Genomic DNA, 16,176 nt, shown 5'->3' with positions numbered 1-16,176 from the left:
CCCGTGTTTTTTCAAACAACTGCCAATGAAAGGCCATTCTAATCTGATTTTGATACTAATGTGGCACAGCAGCTGAGTTCTCCGCACCACTCAGTTAGTTAGTATAAATACTAATAAGCTCAGCCTGTTATTTCCACAGACTGACTCACAGAGTGTGGGTTTTCTGGAAGAATCCTCCAGCGAGGAGACATGATATGTGAAGTCCGAGGGCTGGAAATTCAATTTTCGGACTCATCTCTCGCTCAGTGGAGGAAGGAAAAAGTGACCGCAACAAAAAAAAAGGCGACTTTCAGAGATTCTGGTTTAGAAAATCCAATGAAAATAAATCCACACTGCTTGTGTTCACTTATTGTTTACAGCGCTGGCTTCCTGTACATGTGTGAACATGCCAGAAGATTGACGTTTTAGAGGAGACGAGCATTTCAGATTATTCACAAGGGCACAAGGGGACTCCTTGGATGTGTAACTTAAGACAGAATTCCTCAGTCCTAAAATTCTTCCTCATGTTCTTACATACAGTAGGAAACTAAGTTAAAAAAAAAGAAAAAAGTGTGTAATAGGAGTTCATATGTGTTTGGCTGTTTTCATGTTCCCCAGTGAGAGACAGTGTTGGCACGAACTGTCCACTGATGTCAGGACAGCAGAGTCGCTGCCCATCTTTTGTCACAGGCTCAAAACTCATCTCTTCAAGAAGTACTACAACAATCCTCCCTCCTAAGCATTTATTGTATTTTATTGTGTTGTATTGTATTGCACTGTACTTTAGATTGCTATTCTTGCACTTTGCCTTCAGCACTAGATTATGCTCTTAGTCACTTGTTTTAGAAAGAAGATGCACTTGTGAGTTCTGGTGAGTAGTAGTACATTGGCTCTTCCTACGTTAAATGCAATTATTGTTAGTCGCTTTGGATAAAAGCGTCAGCTAAATGACTGTAATGTAATGTAGTGTAGAGACTGTCACAGTTCAGTATGCGGTAATGACAGGGCAGGGTCAGATGGGCTCAGGAGGTAGAGAGAGTCCTTCTAATCTGGCATGTTCCGCATGTCAAAGTGTCCTTGGACAAGAAGACTGCCCCCCAAATTGCTCCCAAAGACAAGGCTAGCACCTTGCATGGCCGCTGCCGCCATTGCTGTGTGTGCGCGTGTGTGTGTGTGTGTGTGTGTGTGTGTGTGTGTGTATGAGTGTGAAACAGTTTTTTTGCTTCCCTCTGGAATATGTAGGGGTGGGACGTATGCCCACCCTCCCATTGCTCTCTGTAAAGCGCATTGTGTTGCCTCTGTGTATGAAATATGCTATCCAAATAAAGTTTGATTAGATTTGATTTGATTTGATTTGTATGTGTGTGTGTCAATGGGTGAATGAGAGGCCATTGTAAAGCACTTTGGATAAAAGCGCTATATAAGTGCAGTCTATTTACCATTTACCATTTACAAAGCAGAACCAACAAACAAGCCTTCTTCAATCAGTCACTTCCTGTCCTAGCTGTCCCTCTACAGTGTGGGCTGCTGTCACTGACGCGTGTCCCCTTCCTATTGTGAAGCGATGGGTCATGTTTTTGGACCAAATATTGACCCAGCCTTTGGTCAAAGCAGAAAGCTTGTGTGTGGGTGGTTCAGTTGCTGTACTATACGAGGCTTGGCCCTGGTGAAAACCAGACAGTAGAGTTGTAGAGTTGCTACGGCAACGATAGAGCCCATTCCAGAACAGGAGTTTCTGATGAAGCCACATTCCCTGGAATACAGTAGCATTCCAGAGTGAGTGCTCCCATTCCTTCACCCTTCCTCTCTCTCTCTCTCTTTCTCTCTCTCTCTCTTTCTCTCTCTGTCTCTCTCTCTCCCTCTCTCTCTCTGTCTCTTTCTCTCTCTCTCTCCCTCTCTCTCTTTCTCTGTCTGTCTCTCTCTCTCCCTCTCTCTCTCTGTCTCTTTCTCTCTCTCTCTCCCTCTCTCTCTCTTTTCCTCTCTCTCTCTCTCCCTCTCTCTCTTTCTCTCTCTCTCTCTCTCCCTCTCTCTCTCCCTCTCTCTCTCTCTGTGTGAGACTGCAGAAGTTTGAGGAGGATGTTCCTGTGCTATGAGGGGATACAGGGAACACTTAGCACCGTTCCTCTCTCTCTCACACACAGCTTAGCCGACTAGGAGATGGAGATGGAGAGCAAGCGAACTCGCTGAGTCATGTGAACTGGCATCACTCTCATGTCCCACATTAGTTTCACTCCTCAAGTTGACCTGCCACAACTGCACATTCCAGGAGGAAAATATGTGTTTGGTCGAGTCACAAAACAGCAAGGATTTATGTGCTTTAAAGGGTCAAGGATTGCTAGGAGAAGTAGAAAGAGACCAGCTTGGAAGTCCACTCCTTTCCCATCTGAGGAACAGACATGGAAACCACTTCCAAGTCAGTTCTGTCTGGTGTGCATTGTGTTCATACTTGGCCATATGAGGTAAAGCATTCTAGATGGTCCACTTCGGTGGAGTGGTGCAGATCCACCCCTAGTGTGTGTTGTACTGCATCTGTGAGAGCAGATACAGCACAGACTAACCCTAACCCTAACCCTAACCCTAACCCTAACCCTAACACTAACCCTAACCCTAACCCTAACCCTAACCCTAACCCTAACACTAACCCAAGTGCAGTCCACCGGAACTGAACAGTGCACTGCATTATGACACTGTACACTAAGCTGGTTTATATTTCACAACTAAAAATGGTGCTCAGAGAGCACAGACCTCTGCCCATGAATGCATTTCATGGCTCCTTGCGCGCACATGTTTGGTATTGCTGCATCCGTTTGGTCAAGATGTTTATGCCAGTGAATGGCAGTGAATGGCTGGACATGTTTGGGCAGCTCGTGGACCCGCCCCGTGTTTCGATCCGATCCAAAATGTAATGGTTTCTAAGCTGACCAAGCTACAGTACATCCTACAGACTCTGAATGGAATGAGACATTGAGTACAAATCAAGTTGTGGCTCAAACAGATGTTTGACAGTACATGTACCAAAATACAGTATTGTGGGCCGTGTAGGTAAAGTCCAGCTGAGAGACCATGATGATATCAGAGTATGACTGAGAAGACTGAGGAGGACGTTTGGAAAGAATCCATCTTCTTTAACCTGGGATGTTTGTGTGTGTGTGTGTGTGTGTGTGTGTGTGTGTGTGTGTGTGTGTGTGTGTGTGTGTGTGTGTGTGTGTGTGTGTGTGTGTGTGTGTGTGTGTGTGTGTGTGTGTGTGTGTGCGTGCGCATGCGTGCGTGCCCATAGCGTGTGTCTGTAGATTGACAAGGTGAGAATGCGTGTTTTGCGGCCCACAGGTGCAGGTGGCCAGGTGTCAAAGGCATCCAGTCATCTCCACATATCTCCTGCTCCAGTCAACTCTCCCTCCCCTCACTCACACCCATACGCCCCTTGCCATCATACAAAGTGTCCCTCTCAGCGCAGATATGGGAGGTATGCCAGCTATGTGCACTCTGGCCCTCGTTGGGGCTCTCAGCCAAGCCAGCATCAGTCAACAACCAGGTCAAGGGCACCTTGTGTCTGGCATAATACTGTAACAGCCCTGCAAACACGCAACGTCAGGTAGACGTTCAGATCATGTCTTAATAACGTCCGTCGGTCCAGAACCCCATTTGTACGTCTTCTGGACCCCTCAATATTCACACGTCTGGCTTGGACCCCTCTAAGACGTCTGTGGACGTGCAAAACGGGTTCAATATTTGAACATCTAAAAAAAACATTCATTCTGGCTCCTAATTGGATGTCTTTGGACGTCCGAAAAAGACAAAAAAGACATCTAAAAGACGTCTTTTAGACGTGTCTTTGCTCAGTGGGAGACTTCATCATCAGCATCACCATCATCAGTAACCACAGCCTCCGACTTTCCTACTTGATTTCAAAGCAAAGCCAACAGCAGCTGTCTGTCTCTCAGTTGGTTGTGTGAAACTGTTTCACTCTTGCCTCCGTGACAAGCTTGCTTTACAGTGTTCCTTCCCTAATTCTACCCAGACATGTGACACACCTCCGTCCATCACTCCCCCTACAGCTGCCTTTCTACGGGACCTATGAGGGCGTGGGTGTGACAAAGGCTGTTCTGTGTTTGCTCTGAGTAGAGGTGGAGGGGGCAAGGCAGTCACAGGCTGACCTGCAGGCTAACGGCGCTCTGTCCATGTCGGACCGCTGGTTTTACTTGAGCTGCAGACTTGTTTGGGTTGGCCCAGGTCCAGCCGGGCCGGACCTGTAGAGATCCAGAACCTTGTATTACTGTGGGGGCGGAAGAGGCTTCACACGCGCACACACACACACACACACACACACCAAGAGGCCTGTCCCATCTGTCATCAAGCCGGTGATTAGTTTGGAGTAGAGGTGTGTCCGTGCACGTTATAACATCCTCCACTCACACCTCTGGATCCACTCGCAGGATAACAGCGTCCGAGCGTGAGCCAACCTCTGGGTTAGCTGGCTGAAGAATCTGGTGAACAGGTCATCTCCATCCCCCAACGCACTCCACCATAGTCTACAGAGGTCTTCACTTGCCTAATCCCTCCCCTTCAACCCCCCCCCCCCACCCCAAAAAACAGACTTACTGTACAAGAGTCTCATCATTTCTTGGTTTATGCATGGAGTGCATGTTATAGGTTTCCTATGTTATGTCCACTCTCCCTGCCACAAGGTAGAATCAAGTCCACAAATCATTCCCACATGACGAGGGCTGAGGACACATTCTAATTTACACATCTGTAACTGATTTGACTTCCCGGGCATGTCGGCCTCTCCCTCCTCTCTTCCTCCCTCCTCTCCCTCCCTCCCTCCTCTCTCCCTCCCTCCTCTCCCTCTCTCTCTCTCTCTCTCCCTCCTCTCTCTCTCTCTCCCTCCTCTCTCCCTCCCTCCCTCCTCTCTCCCTCCCTCCCTCCTCTCTCTCTCCCTCCCCTCTTCCTCATCTCTCCCTCCCCCCTTCCTCATCTCTCCCTCCCTCCTCTCCCTCCTCCCTCCTCTCTCTCTCCCTCTCTCTCTCTCCCTCCCTCCTCTCTCCCGTCTGAAACTCATGGAATACAAGACTGGAACAGGACCAAAGCTCTTTCTCCTTCTCTCTCCCTCTGTCTCTCTTTCCCTCTCTCTCTTTCCCTCTCTCTCTCTCTCTCCTACTCTCAGAGTGAACTGACCAGGGCTCACTCAAGCTGGGCCATCCAATAACCAAGCACAACACAGCCATGCACCAGACACTGCTCATGAATATTAAAAAATCCAATCACAACAAATCATGACGCTGTCAAAAATGAGATATAAACAAAAGTGATAAGGCACTTCAAGTGACTCTGAGTGGGATCATGAATGCGGTGACATCAGAATGAGGACAGAGGAACTTAAGGGCCAGGATACACATCATGGTTGGACGTGAGCATGGTCAGCCAAAACCAACTGCCGCTCCAGTCAATTCAAAAAACATCTGCCCGGTTTCAAACCACTGACAGTAATACTTGTTCCCCGTTTAATTTATTTACTGAGAAATCTTGAGTTACCTTACATGAATATCACATTAGGAAAACATTCAACCACCTGAATACTGTACCTGCCACAGATACAGTATAAGGACAAGGAGAATAGGTTGTGCACTGTGCAGGCCGTTGCGTGCACTGATAGAATACAAGTTTCCAAGCAATTTAACTACGAGTTATTGAATATATTCTGTTTATTGTCTTTTTATGTCAAGATTCTCATTTTCTATGAGAAAGAGACTTCTGCATTCTGCAGTACATGTATAATCAACTCCTGATTGGGTTCATCTGGATTGTGTGTGATTAATGCGATCTACTCTGAAAAATATCTTCAGTCTTCAGTATGGCCCATCAAAAATGAGAGACTTAAATCACTTAACGTTGGGCTCACCATGTTCCTATAACCAACAAGGAGATTACAACCTCAAGATGCCTGCATTAAGCTCCTGTAGCTCACAGCTCACAGTAAGTCACGATTAAATACTGTAGTCTGGAAGTGTATAAAAAGTTCCTGTTGAAAGATTTAAATAACTGGATCAACACATAGTACTTCCTTGTGTGTCCATACATTCCTGTGTTATATAGTATACATCCCATGTGTTATTTCTTTCTTTCTGTATATCGTCTGGGCAAATAGTGATCCAGTAGATGAAAGCATGTCACACAGTTTATGAACCAGCAACATCAAAGGGCGGCCCAGTAAAACATTATGTTCCTTTAAAGGCCCTTTTTAAATGCATAATTTGCATTAGCGTTGACAATTAAAGGCCAAGCCACAAATCCCATCAGGGACAATCGAGAGGAGGAGGAGGAGGAATATCTGTGTTGCTTTTATGGCTCTGTGTGCTACTAACCCTGTTCTGCCTTCCCTCTCCCTAGTGCCTCTCTCTCTCCCTCCTATCTTCTAACCAGGTCCAGTGGATGCCCCACTGTCACCAGCAGACCTCCCGGAGTCCGATAGATACCCCTGTGTCTGCTGTGGATGTCGTAGCATTTAGTTAACACACACACACGTACACACAGACATACACCAGCCCACTTCCGGCTTTAGGCCTGGGCCATAGCAAACACACACCAGTATTTGCCATGTCTCTCCTATGATGCTTTTTTAGCCTCTCTTACTCGACTTGAAATGTAATTTAATGTAATGTATTGCTTTATAAATGTTCTTAGCCGGTAGACAAACATACTCCTGGAGCTTGCTCGATCGCCTTGTTGAGAGGGGTCAGGGAAGAATTTTTACAGCTCACTTATCTGGCCCCCGGGTGATACTGTTTTTTTGCTTCCCTCTGGAATATGTAGGGGTGGGATGTCTGCCCACCTCCCTTGTTCTCTGTAAAGCACATTGTGTTGCCTCTGGGTATGAAATGCGCTATACAAATAAAGCTTTGATTGATTGATTTGAGGAGGAGGAGGAGGAGGCTTCTCACAGATGTTTAGCCCAGGAAGGCACTCTCTCCTACATGGAAAAAAGTGGCACTTCAAATGAAAGCCAGTATCCCAAAATCTGACAGCAACCTTATTAGATAGTAAAGAAAGAGTCTAAAGAAAGAGTCTACAGGCACCAATACGTAAATAAACCTGTCAAAGAGTTGTGTGCCATCGATCATCAGGTCCTAGCTGCTCGCAAGTGTTTCACAAGACCAAATATGGCAGTGTGTGGGAAAACCCCTTTAGGACACAAAGTCCCACAGGTTGACAAGTTGCAGTGTAGCACTGACCTTCTCAGCCGCCTCAGAATGGAGAGGTGGGTGTACTGTATGTTTGAACAAGAGTTTGTGCTGTGGACCTGTGCTTGATTAAAACCTTCTGATACAGTAAAGATCCAGAGGGCCTCAGATGGAGGCTGTGCTGCACTATGCAGGGAACTCAGTCCAGCTTTTGTTCTCTTGGGGAAACAAAATTATCGGCAAGTTCCCTCTTCACCTTTCCACCTGGACTTTCAGTGCCACGGGTTTGTTTTCTGTAAACATAGGTCTCCAAACCCGAAGCTCTTCCTCAGAGACTGACAAGCATGCTCACAACAAGAGTCTACTAAAGACACCAGCTGCAGCTCATCTTGGAGTAGTTTGTCCGTCATTGTGACTGTATTGTCTCTGATGATGGGTTACCAAGACTGACCTTTAAAAGGGCGGGACATTTTAAAGGAACCCAAAGATTAGAGTGCGCCTAATGAGTCTTGTGACATTTGTTCTCAGACTGTTTACATTCGAATTTCTTGGGTAGGAGTTCCCTCCTCAAGGGAAAGCTAGCAGAAACAGATGCAGCTATGGCCGCTTGCTGCTCCACATCCCATCCACTGGAGTGGCCTGTCTTTCCTTATAAGGAAGCACACAGGCTATGTTAGTTATAGTGATGTAGCTTGGCCATGGACAGAAAGCATGGTTTACTCTAGGAAATACCTGCAGCTATCCAGAGTGGTCATCCAGAAATAACTTATTTCCATTATATTAATGGATCTATTTTCTGTATCTTGTATTTAAGAGGATAGGAAGAAGAGTTTGGACAGTAAATATTTGTGGTTAGCTGATTTGGTTGGTTGGCGTTTTCCATAAATATGAGAAAATATAATGTAATCACTTTGAAGTATTTTGCACCATTTTCCATTGCTCTTCCCACAAAAATGTTCTGCAAATCCTTGCTTGGGAGGCAGCGCATATTTGTCTTCTTATGCTGCAGAATCTTCCTGAGTCCAGTCAAAGGGGTTGAATAACTTGGCTTAATTAATGTCTCCAGAAACTCTGAGATCTCCTCTCCATCTGTCCTTTGGTGACATGGAGAATGTTGTCTCCTTTCTAATGGCCCAGCAGCCCGATGGCAGGGTGATGTGTGATGAATGACGCCATTAAAGTCATGCCATTCACACTAACCTCTCCTACTCCTTTAATTTGCTCATGTGGAAAACCATTTCCTCTCACATTTAGAATGTTACACCTGTGACACCAACGAATAGACAACCCCCTTATTCAGATTGAGAGCACACCACTTATCACTACAGAGCTCTACTTGTCCTCGGGCAAGCTGGAACAATAATTGTTTAAAGATCGTATTGCTGCACATTAAGTTGCTCTATTTTATGGATGTGACTCGACAGGAGTATCAGAGAATTCTGAAGTTCTACTGTAGCTGTACAGTATGCTCAACTTGGTTGGAACTTTTACAGAAAGCCAATGTTATTGCAAACTTCAGTCATAAAATAGTCATCAGCCCTACAGTATGCAGCTGTTTCAGTCAACTTAATGTGTTACAGCTTTCTTATGGGTGGGGGGGGGTGCTTCTCAACCTGAACTAAACACGTCATTAAACTCACATTTATAAACTTTCATAAACAGAAGTATGGCCATTCTCAATACTGTGCAGCAAGAGGAGCAAGACATCACATAAATTTAATTCTCAACAGGGAGAGATTCTTATCACTAGAATACACCAATCATGATGCACTGCTCTTGGAAGGGGGGAACACTGACAGCTCTATAGTGTTGAGCTCAAGACCCAGCAGTTTAGTTTGAGGCTGCACAAGAGCACATTTTACAGCCACTGAGAATACACACAGTAGCGGTTTGTCTATACTGTACTAGCAGGCCTGAAGCCAAGTCTGTTTCATGTCACGTCTACAGCTGAGAATACCTGCTCTGAACACACAAACAAGCCTCGTACTGTATGTCAAGCTGACAACCAATACTGGACATGTACACTATACAGACAAAAGTACTGGGACACCTACAGGAGCTTTTATGACATCCCATTGTAAATTCATAGGCATTAATATGGAGTTGGTCCCCCTTTGTAGCTATAACAGCTTCCACTCTTCTGGGAAGGCTTTCTACAAGATTTTGGAGTGTGTCTGTGGGAACTTCTGCCCACTCATCCAGAAGAGCCTTGTGAGGTCAGACATGGATGTTTTATACATCCCAAAGGTGTTGATGAGGTTGAGGTCAGGGCTATGTGCGGACCAGTCAAGTTCTTCCACACCAGCCTCATCCAACCACGCCTTTATGGACCTTGCTTTGTACACTGGGATAGTCATGCTGGAACACAAAAGGGCCTTCCCCAAACTGTTTCCACAAACTTGGAAGCATAGAATTGTCCAAAATGGCAGCTTACCAAGACATTTTGGACAATTCTATGCTTCCAACTTTCTGGATGAATGGGCAAAATTTCCCACAGGCACACTCCAAAATCTTCCCAGAATAGTGGAAGCTGTTATAGCTGCAAAGGGGGGGACCAATTCCATATTAATGCCTACTGTATACATTTAGAATGGGATGTCATAAAAGCTCATGTAGGTGTAATGTGTAGGTGTCTCAATACTTTATAAAGCCTCAAATTAGCCTCTAGCCCTAGAAATTAGCTTCATTCCAATGACAAGTGAAGGAGAGGACGATGTTAGCAGGAGCATTAATTGTAGCCATGACATGTCCCCCATCCCCCAGGAGAACTGGTCATTGTTTATCAGCAGACAACTGCTCACATACCCCAACACAACACTGGCCTCTTCTCTCAATACCATCTAAGGAATTGGATCCTGACTTGGCATGTACACCGCGGCACACAGCTTTTCCACTTCGAGATGCCTGCTTAATGTATGACAAACAGTGCAAAGTCAAATGATCTCCTACCCTGGGTAGAAGCAGATAGGAAGAATAATGCCCAAGGTGGGGGAGAAATTCTACATTTTGATGTTCCTGGCATGACGTTTGAAAACGACTTATTACATATTTTCACAGACCTATAAGAAAATCCATGGGTTTCTACTTACTCTGACTTCACAGAGCAGGAATGATCAGTTTTCCATTTCTCTGTCATCCCTTGATATGCATTGTGATACAGGTTCCATATTCCCAACATAGCTTTGGTTATACATCTTAGTGTGTTGGATGCAGCCTCCAATTACATAATTCGTCATCATTCATTTAAGCTCAAGCTGAAGAAAAAACTTCATGCATTCAGGATTCAATGGTGTTGAATGTTGAATAGAAGATGTCTGATCAACAGCTCTCAGACTAAATGTAGGTCTAATTGGTGTTATTTTGACTTAAGCCATGAGTCAATGGAAATGCCAAGGACACCCCCAGCATATAATACATACTGTGAGTGGTCTGGTGATGGAGAACATCAGTCTGGGGGTATCTTACCCACCTACCCAGTGATCCTGGTTTCCCAGAGAGGCATTCAAACCAGAACCTATACTATAATACCTCCTTGCGCAGGACTCGAGTCTCTACATCCTGTCCAGATCCATGGCATGGGCAAAATCCATGGCATTCAAGCAGGCTAACAACAACACGTCATACTGTATGCCTACAGTTAAGGACTGAGAAACATTCACATTTTCTACAACACAGTGATCTGAAGATAAATTAGGTTACATTGTTCATAAACGATTGAAAAGTCACGGCACGCGGTGGATTTAACAGGGCTGGCACACATGCGCAGGACAGCCGTCTTATAGACAACATTCTAACGAATATTCAGAATTCGCCTCTCATAGCGCTGCCAGCCTATTTTCTCGGCATAACCTGGACGGGAAGAGAACTGACAGGACTTGAACAACTACTTTGCGATGTCACGTTTCCTGCACGTAGTCAGCAATGATGAGGTAAGGGTATCTGCAGAATCTATGGATGCCCTCGTTGCATATGCACACAATAGTCATATTACTTCGGAAATAGTCCAAACTTACCGGTCTTGCAGAAAGTCAGCTTCAGATGTTTTCAGTTCGAAGTCAGCAGGAGTGTGTTGAACGGGTTTATATCGGCCAGTCTAGCGTAGTTTTGGCCCCTCCTGTCTGGTTGATGTCTGTGATGTTTAGGCTACACTGGGTAGGTCGATTGTGAGAATGGATGAACATTGATCATGCCAAAATAATGCGTTTCTTGCCTTAATGAAGTGTGGGTCTTGCCGTGTGTGTGTGTGTGTGTGTGTGTGTGTGTGTGTGTGTGTGTGTGTGTGTGTGTTTGTGTGTCAACGGCAATAGTGTCTTTGCTCCTTGGTAGACATTGAGGAAAGCTGGCAGTCCCTCTCATCTCATCTCCATCAGAAGAAGTTATGTCTGGCCCAACTGCAGGTTTATAAACTATAAACATTTCACAACTGTCTATCTGTAGTGACAGCTATTAAATGTTCAATAGTAAAGCAAACAAAACAGCTGACGGCTTGAGTACCTGGGTTTGTGATGATGTCATGGTGGATCCAGGTGGGAACCGTGTGATTCATTGGTAAACAAATTTAGAGCTACCACTTAAACAAAGGGTATTGTGGCAAACCATCAGTCTTTAGTTAACAGGTAGGCCAACTATAGGATAAGAACCTAATAAAAAATAAAAATATAAAGTCAAATATTGGCGACTAGGGGATTAGGGACTGCTGGAAACCATCAATGGTTAGGCCTATTTGAGATCAATTAACATTAGATTTTCACCAGCCAATTACACGTTATAGTAGAGTAGTGAAATCAAATAGCATTTGGTGAAACTTATAAGAGCTTCATGTATTGTAGCTAATCTAAAAGGAATTTAAACATGATACAATCACATAAGACACAAGTCAGCTTCAGACAGGACTGTTGCCCCACAGGGAAGAGGACCCATGAGCACCAACCATACAAGGACATGTCGCTGTCTTCTCCCATGTTGCAAACATCTTCATTGACAATGAAAGACCGGTAACACTTTCTATGAAGCCAATGTCTATAACGCATTATAAACTTATCAATGATGCATTATAAGCTGCTTATAGAACAGTAGCCTAAATATAGTTATTAGCGCTCATAAATATTCATAATGCATTATATTAAGCATGTTATGACTTATAAGGTCAAGTGTTATAATACTTCATAATTGCTGGTCACTCACATATATTTTTATTGACAGACCATCAAACAACACTTCATAGCGGACTGCTATAATAAACATCACACTTATCATATTTAGATAATGACATATTAGCACACTATGAATGGACAATCAATTGGGTGGTCCGCTGTTAGCGTTACATAGTCAACTATGTCAGAACAGTCTTCACACAGCACAATAGCCTACACTCTGATGACTTGCACTGAATGCAATCTGCCAGGGTTGCATAATCCTCACTTTTTTCGAGTTTCTGATTGATTCTGCTTGGCTACTATCAGCCCGTGGTACAAAATAGATTATTAAACGAGCATTTGCACATACAAGCCTAAACAATGATGAAATCAGCCCACACGTGATTAAATCATCAATACTCCGCTAAACTGCAGTAGCCTACATGACTGTCACACTTCTAATCTACGTAGGTCTAGCATGAGGAAAACGTTGCTCCTTTGGACAACAAGAGAGGTGACATGACAGCTGGCCTCCGCTCATGCAACTTAAACAGGGGTCATCAAGTCGCCTTTTTATGGCTTTTCTTTTGAATGGTTCGAGACCTAGGCCTACCAGTATAGCCTCTGTGATCTACTGGTCGACCGCGATCGACGTATTGGGCACCCCTGATTAGAGAAGTTTGCTTAAAGCAGTACTTCACCGCTGGGAATCTAAAGGTCAATTGAAATTGGGTCACATATGTAAAGTAGTAGAAATGTGCAGTTGTTGGACCTGGATCAAAGTCCAACTAAACTGGTAACCTCATCAGAAACAAGAAAATACTGTAGGCCTATCTGATCATGTATGACAGTGCACAATTTAATACATTATAGCAGGTAAGGACCAAAAACCACAACACTAGTTTCATTGCTAACCTACCTCTTATATTTTTTTTCACTTTACTTAAAGCAGACAATGATCACTTATAGTGGCTTCTAACCAGCTTGTAATGTAGGCTATCTGCCTATACCACAGGAATTTGCATTACTTTACTTAAAGCACGCAATGACCACTTAGAGTAACTTATTACATTATAATACATTATAAGAGTGATTATAATGCATTATAAAATAATTATGCATTACATAATGCATTACAACTGAGAATTATAATACATCCTTGCAGAAAAAATATAGGCTATGAGTGTCCAGCAGCTACTGTATGAAGTATTATATTTGACTATTACATTTGACTTTATACAAGTTATTATAAAATGCTTTATGTGTTATCATTATTTTTTTTAGAAAGCATTATGAATATTCATGAGTGCTTATAACTAGTTATGCAGTGATTATAAGCAGATTATAAGTATGTTTATGATGTGTTATCAACATGGGCATCACAGAAAGTGTTACTGAAAAACAAATCCTCTTCAAATGACTTCCAGTCCTCTGAATGTGTCTGTTACACATACTGCAGACAATTTCACATTAAAACGCCCCAATTTCCCCCCCCACAGAGATTATCTATCTATCTATCTATCTATCTATCTATCTATCTATCTATCTATCTATCTATCTATCTATCTATCTATCTATCTATCTATCTATCTATCTATCTTTCTATCTTTCTATCTATCTACTGTATCTATATATCTATCTATCTATCTATCTATCTATCTATCTATCTATCTATCTATCTATCTATCTATCTATCTATCTATCTATCTATCTATCTAATCAAGCCAGGCTGTGCATTTGTATGAACACATGATGCATGTGTCTGTGTAGTCAGATGTGAGGTGCAGTAGCCCGATATGCCAAGCCATTGGATCCATGAATGCATTGGAGGTGAATGGACAAAGTAGGAAATGGCTCATGGACCCGTCCCGTGATTTGGATCGGCTCCAAAGTTTAATGGGTTCTAAGTTGGCCGATGCTACACCCATCCACCAAGTTTCATGAAAACCGATCTGGTAGTTTTTGCGTAATCCTGGTCCAAAAAATGAATGTCGGTGAATGGCCTGCTGTGTTTGGACGGCTCGTGGAACCGACTTCTGATTCGGATCTGCTCCAAAATTGAATGGGTTCTAAGTTGGCCCATGTTACACCCTTCCACCGAGTTTCACGAAAATGGGTCTGGTAGTTTTTGTATAATCCTGCTAACAGACGAACAAACACAACCAAAAACATTATCTCTCACCCTGCGCTGTTGCTGAGGTAAAGAATGGACTGAAAAAGGTCACATACACCTCAGGATGCAGTATCATTATTGCCACACGAGGCAGCATATTATACAGCATGTTCCTCTGTATCTGAGCCATAGCACCCAGAATGGTTGTTTCTGGTATAGTCCCATTCTTTAGGACATGCTATGTAACATTGCATGCAAACAGTGCATGAAGGGCCACTCCCCCTGTATTTGCCTGTGGTCACCAACCACTCATTAGTCTGATCTTTGAGTTTGTCACTGAGATCTGCTGGACTCCAGCCAAGGGAATCGGCAGTTCCTAGCTTTGGAGCCAGCAACCAAGCAATATTCCTTCATCATTTCATAAAACAATGAAAAATCAATCAAGCACAACTGATGCTTGAACCATTGACGGTTAGCCTTGAGGTTCGGACGCTTCAACTCTCAGAAACATCAGGGGTCTCCAGTGCTGTAGTGGTCTCAGGTCAAAGATACCAGTGCATAATTTGAATCAGGCACAGTCAGAGTGTACAAAGGCAGCCTCAAGCAAGGGTCTTTTTGCATAAAATCTTCTTTTATTCTACCACACAAACCATGAAATGGGTTTCAGTTCTACGTCGTCAAATATTTCATATTACTACAGTAGGATGAGTTGGATACAAAAATGTTAGAGGACATAATAGTATTTTAGGTCAATGTGTTCCTCTACAAATGTTTTTTCTCAAGACGTTAATAAATTATTTAGCATTGATTAACTTTGACCTGAAGTACAAAACACCAAAATGGTAGGCACGACACAGAGGAATAGAACATCTAAACAGATTAGACAAAGACTTGGAACATTACATTAACAACACAATAAGACACAAACATAGCATACATTTATTTTCCCTATGCAAAACCAAAAATCAGTAGTCATCACAGTAAACCCTCAAAGATACAAAATACATGTAACAGTTCATGTAAGATAAAAATGTAAGGAGTGTTTAGTTTCCAAAACATTTACTCACATAAATAACAGTGCATATCAGGAGAACGAGGGATACAATCACTACACATGGTTGTTTGGTTATCAGTTCACAAGATTTAAATAGTTTTTGTTACAGTTTAGGCTACCTGTGAATAATAGTTTATTAACTGCCACAAGAAATATCACATTGATTGAAAAGGGAGACTTGTCAAAGATGGTGCAAGTGCATACATCCTTGACTTTGAATTTCAAGGAGAGGCCAGTACTGTAAAACTGTTTCCTCTATCATGTGATACAAGTATCCCCATAAAGTGCAAAACTTGAACATATTTGGGCATGGTGCTGATTCAAAGGCTTTAATTTGCCATCAGTGGGAATAAGCTATACTATAATTCATGGTCAATTAGAATCTAGCGCTCCGCAAGCACTTGATGAAATAAAACTGGACTACGTTAAAACCTAGTATATGGCTAGACCATATGTGTGTGAAATTGTGGCTAGTTTGCATAAATCTGCATAACCTCACCCGGCCAACCAATGGTGTAACTTAACTCAGTCAGGCACAGACATTCGCGTTTACAGGGCTGGCCTGTAAATTTCAAATGGTTCATCGAGAATGGGCTTGAGAGCCAAATGATAAAGAACAGGATCTCAATGGTAGAACATTTACAGCATTTTTATGATATACTGGCTTGAAATCACCCCCAGCTTGAAATTAATAGCCTGTCTGTCAATCTCGATGAG

Source organism: Borostomias antarcticus (assembly GCF_949987555.1).
Source record: "Borostomias antarcticus genome assembly, chromosome: 18".
NCBI lineage: Eukaryota > Metazoa > Chordata > Actinopteri > Stomiiformes > Stomiidae > Borostomias > Borostomias antarcticus.
The sequence above is the reverse complement of the archived record's forward strand: the minus strand, read 5'-3'. Positions refer to the sequence as shown.